Below are 6000 nucleotides of genomic sequence, written 5' to 3'. Positions count from 1 at the left end.
TATAGTTTTATGTTTTATATCTTCAAAATAATTGAAATATATATATATATATATATATATATATATATATATATATATATATATATATATATATATATATATATATATATATATATATATATATATATATATATATATATATATATATATAAAATTGATCTTTTCATTTTTTTTAAAGAATATCTTCATCTATCTAATCTTACTAAATTTATGAAAAAATTATTTTCTTTCTTATACTATTTTTTGACATTGTTAACTATTCTTACTTCTAAGCTACTATAATCATTTTTTGAAATATTGTATGGATTAAACAATTGTTGGAAGAAATGAGCAGGAGCTTCATAGGAGAGATTTTGGTAGGTGGGAATTCAGCTATGGGGATTGCCTTTGATTTTCTAGGGAATCTAGATGGTGGGAGTTCTGAGGGTGTTGCAGGGAATGCATAAGCATATTTAGTAATGGAATATGTGGGAACCTGGTGTAGGAAGAAGAAAAAGTTTTGCTGGGATTTGGCTCTAAAAGATTTGGGGATTCTAACTATTATCAATCTAATCCTTTGACCAAGATCCTTGCCCTCTTAAGGGACCCACTAAAGAATATCTTGAAAGGGGAACCTTATTTGGTTGTCTATAAGAGTTTTGAAGGATCGTGTGTTGGGGAGCAGAAGAAGGAGGATAATGAAGCGAGTCAAAGAAAGTGGTCTTCTTTGTTTGGAAAAAAGGCAAAGAGGCAAATCTTCTTTCCCTCCTATTACTTCAAAATCCTATTGGGAAAAAGGTGAGTTTCAAATTTTTGTCCTAGACTCGATAGTAGATTATTCTATCTCTATTATGGAATTAACCCTAGTTGGGAAATTTTCTAGGGGCCTAACCAGCTATTGAAACCTTAAGAAAAATGATTAAAAGGAAATGGGCTCTCTGTGGTCAAGTAGACATTGCTTTAATGATGAAATGTTTTTTCTTCTTTTTATTTGTTTGCAAGGAGGATCTAAATATGGTTTTATGTGGTGGAATATGGTTATTTGGTAGTAGTTCCTTAACGATTAAAAAATGGGAACCAAATATGGATCTATCAAATGCTTTCTTCCTTACTACTTTGGTGTGGGTAAGACTCCCAGGTCTCCCAAATGAGTTTTGGCATGAAGACATTTTTTAAGGGATAGCTGGCTCCTTTGGAGAACTTATTACCATTGATAATATACTACGTCTAGATCTAAACTTCTATGTGCTAGAATCTATGTCATAGTTGCGCATCTGAAGGACTTTCCTCAAAAGGTGGAAACTAATTCCAAATTGTGAAAGTGGACTCAAGAAGTCTTTTTTGAAGATCTTCCTAATGTGTGTTTTGTTTGTAAAAAAATGGGTCACTCGGCAAAAAAATTTCCATTGAAACTTAAAAACAAAAACAAGTGGTGAATGTGGAAAAGAAGGTTTAAAAAAGGGTTTGGAAACCTAAAGTCTTATTTGGAGATGTTGTTATGCAAGGCTAGCAAAGTGGAGATAGCCTTACATCTCAATCTAATAATAGGAAGGAGATGTTAAAGGATGAAGGGAAGAAGATCCAGAATAATGAGGAAATTCTTCTACCTGCTATAAAGAAAAATGAGGAATCTAAAAGATCACAAAACTAGTTGGTTATTTATCAGAATAATGTTGAGGACCTGGAAAAGGTTGAGGATTTAGAGGAGTTTGAGGAAGGAGAAATCTTAGAGGAAATGAGTGGATAGCAAGATGAGAATAATCTTATGGAGGATTTAATGGATGAAGGAAATCTCATTCTGTTGGAACCTCTATGTGAATAAATACCTCTCAATGGATGTGAGATAGATTCTAAATTGTTGGATTAGATATCTAAGAGGGAAGAACCAAAATAATAACAGGGACAAAGGGAAAATGTTGATAAGAAACCTAATACTCTAGCTATAGGAGCAGCTACTTGAAGAATTAAATTGGAGATAGGATCTTTAAAATTGAAACTGGATGTTGGAACCCTAGAGAAATATGGCAAAAAGACTACCAAAAAGAGGAGAGAAATAGAAAGTTTGCAGAATATTGTTGATGGGAAGCAAGCAACTATTTTGAATTTTACCCCTAAAAAGTAATAATGAAAATCATTACATGGAATGTAAGGGGGATGAATAGTATCCATAAATCAGATGTAATTAGAAATTTTGTAAGAGAGCTTAAACTTGATATGATGGTGATCTAGAAAACAAAAATGGATAAAGGTAAAGTTGAAAGTTTGAAATTGTTCAATAACTATTGTATTATGGAAAGTAGTTCTGAAGGAGCCTTAGGTGGCACTCTAATAATGTAGAAAAAATCTATGTTTTCTGGTACCCTGATGGATGCCAATAAGCACTTCATTGCGGTCAAGATACATAGTTTATCTCAAGGTAACTATTGGTATGTAATTAATATATGTGGTCCTAATAATAAAAATTCTAGAAAAAAGTTTTGGGATTCTTTTTCTAAGCTCAAGAGTTTAGATTATAATGGAAAATGATTACTTCTAGGGGATTTTAATGTTCCTCTCTATGAACATGAAAAAAAGGGGGAAATTCTAGTCAATTGGAAGGAAGGTTGGATTTAATGGATTTTATTAATAAAGAAGGTTTAATGGGTTTGGAACTCCAAGGTATTGACTTTACTTGGAGTAATAAAAGAGTTGTAAATGAATGTATTCAAGCTCTCTTGGATAGAGTTCTTATCTCTCCAGATAAGACTAAAGATTTTGTTTTCTCTCTTAATGAAATACATAAGATTGCTTCTGACCATTTTCTGCTCTTTTTTAAGGCTAAATCTATTCATGTTAGGAAGAATTTCCTATTCAATTCTAAGAAAATCTGGATGCAATATCCAAATTTTGATGCTTTACTAGGATGAATGATGGAATATCAATATTGAAGGAACAACTTTGTTTCAAGTTGCTTCCAAACTTAAGAATGTTAAAAAAAGAGTTAGAGAATTGAATAAGAAGTCTTTTGGGAATATCTTTGAGAGTAAATCAAACCTAAAGGATAAGCTAAAATTTATCCAAGAAAGAATTCAACAAGAGGGTTATTCAGAGGAAATGGTTAAAGAAGAAAATGAAAAGCTAGTTAAATACCATGACATTATTTCTAAAGAGGAAACCTTTTAGAGGCAGAGCTCTAGATCTATCTAGCTTGAAAAAGGTGATAGAATCACTAATTTTTTTCATCTAACTACAATGAAACATAGAGCCAAGAATCGAATTATATGCCTTTCCAAGGGAAGAGAGAAAATTACAAATAAAATTGATATTTCTAAAGAAATGGTAACCTATTTTTCTTCTCTTCTTACTTTAGACCCTGATGTGGATGGTACAATACAAATTGAGCTTCTTGAAACTATTCCTCATGTGGTTTCTAATGAGAAAAATAAAATGTTGATAGCTATTCCCAATAGAGAGAAAATTTATAAAGAAATGTGTTCCTTTGAAGGAGATAAATCCTCAAGTTCAAATGGTTTTCTTATGTTTTTCTTCCAAAATGAATGGAAAGTGGTAGGTAAAGAAATTTGTGATATAGTTAAAGAATTCTTTGGAGCAAAAAGAATGTTGAAGGAGATTAATTCTACCTTTCTTTGTCTTATTCCAAAGAGGCATGGAGCTAACTCCCCTGATCAATTTAGACCCATTAGCCTTTGTAACTCAATTTACAAAATCATCTCTAAAGTTCTTACGTTGAGGTTATTGGTTATCCTTCCTAATCTTATATCTGAGCAACATAATGGGTTCATTCTTGAAAGGCAAATTTTGAACTCAATTATTTTTGTCCATGGAAACATTCACTCTTTATCTATGTCTAATAATTAGGGTTTTATTATGAAAGTGGATATTGCTAAAGCTTATGATAGAGTAGATTGGAGTTTTCTTCAAAAGGTTTTACTTTCTTTTGGTTTTAATGATTCAATTATTAAGATAATTTTGCAGCTTGTCTCTACCTCTTCTCTAGTTGTTTTAGTCAATGGGAGTTCTTCTGATTTTTTGACACCTTCTAGGGGTCCCAGGCAAGGTGATCCTATTTCTCCCATTCTCTTCACTGTTATGGTTGATAGTCTTGGCAAGTATATTGGTAGAATGGTTTTGAGAGGGGAAATTCAAGGTGTGAGACCTACTTGACATCCTCTTATTTGATCTCATGAACAATTTGTGGATGATACCATTTTCTTAGGAAAAACTATTGTTATGGAGGCTAGAAGTCTTAAAAAAGCTTTAAATCTTTATTCAACTGTTACTGGGCAATTGGTTAATTAGAATAAGAACTCTCTATTTTTTTATCAATACTCCTGCTCTTAGATAAAGGAAGGTTGCAAATATTCTAGGGTGTTCTATAGGATCTCTGTTGAGTACTTATCTTGGCCTTCCTTTGGGGCTTAGTCCTTTTGATACTTTTTGGGAGGATCTAGTAAATAAATTCAATAAGAAATTAGTTGGATGGAAAGGTAATATGTTTAGGCAAGTAGGTAAAGTTACTCGACTTAAAGCTTGTCTTCAAAGTCTCCCAACTTATGCTCTAAGTCTTTTTAGGATTCTAGCTAAATTCGTAGATGCTATTGATAAAATTCAAAGGAATTTTTTATGCTCTGGAAGTGAGGAAAAAAAGAGAATGGTTTGATAGCCTAGGAAAAGGTCTATAAATCTAAGATGGAAAGAGGTTTGGTTATAAGATCTATCAGAAGTATGAATAAAGCTTTGTTGGCTAAACAAGAATGGAGAGTGAACCATGATGATAAGGAATGGAGCTCAATTTAGAAGCATAAATACCTTTATAATGCTCCTATTTATGACTTCTTATCCTACCCAATTATCCCTAGTTCTTCTGCTACTTGAGGTGTTGTCTAAGGAGCTAAACATATTTTGAATAAAGGTTGTAAATGGAAAGTTGAAAATGGATGTAAAGTTAGATTTTGGGAAGATGAGTGGCTCTTGGATCACCCTTTGATAGATGATTTTGTTGATATCAATTCTATAGAAAGATGTAAACAATCATTTGGGGAGTTTATGGAGAATTATTGGTCTATCAATGGTTGGGTTAATATTGCTAAGTTTAACCAAAGTTTTTCCAGTATTCAAATTTTTCTTAATGCTTGTAGCCTTTATCCTAATCAATAGGATATAATGGTGTGGGGGATTGAACTTGGTGGTTATTTCAAGGTCTCTTTGTGTTTAGATCTAAGGATATGGGCAACTCCCCCCTATGGGCTAGAGCTTGGATCAAGGGTCTAATCCCTAAAATTAATATTTTCTTCTAGACTATGCTTCAAAATAAAATTTTAACTCTACATGATTTGCAAAAAAGACATATTAATTTAGTGAACATATGTTGTCTTTTTTAAGATGGATTTGGAAGATAGGAATCACCTTTTAATGAGTTGCATATTTAGCTAGAATTTTTGGGCTCCCCTCCTTCAATATTGGAATATTTGGTGGGTTCAACCTAATAATATTGATGATTGTTTTTAGAATTGGATTTGTCCTATTAAAGGTGCTAAAATTGGTTTTCTCTAGATTCTCTTCCTTGTCTTTGTTGGGGTATTTGGAAAGAAAGGAACAATAGAATTTTCAGAAGTAAAGAAACTCCTGAGTGGGTTGTGGATCAAAATATTATTAGAGCCATTAAAGAGAATTCCAGAGCCCGGAATAAAAATAGTGATGAAGTTCAAATAAGAAATCCTATGAATGTAATAGGAATTAACACAAAATAGGATGACCAGAGACAACATGTGAAGTGGTGATCTCCTCATTTGGATTGGTTGAAAGCTAATTTTGATGGATTTGCTAAAGGGAACCTTGGAAGAGCACAGTGTGGTGGAGTTTTGAGAGACCATTATAATAGAGTGGTGGGTGATGTTTCTATTCATATTGGTCACTCGAATAGTCATAAAGATGAGGCTACATCGGCTCTGTATATTGTTAGGCTGGCAATAGAATCTGGGTATAGGAATTTATGGCTGGAAGGGGATTCTTTAAATATTG

The sequence above is a fragment of the Cupressus sempervirens genome, chromosome 8, assembly GCF_028749045.1.
Source record: "Cupressus sempervirens isolate cs-2001-9-10 chromosome 8, ASM2874904v1, whole genome shotgun sequence".
Lineage (NCBI taxonomy): Eukaryota > Viridiplantae > Streptophyta > Pinopsida > Cupressales > Cupressaceae > Cupressus > Cupressus sempervirens.
Note: the sequence above shows the minus strand (reverse complement) of the source record.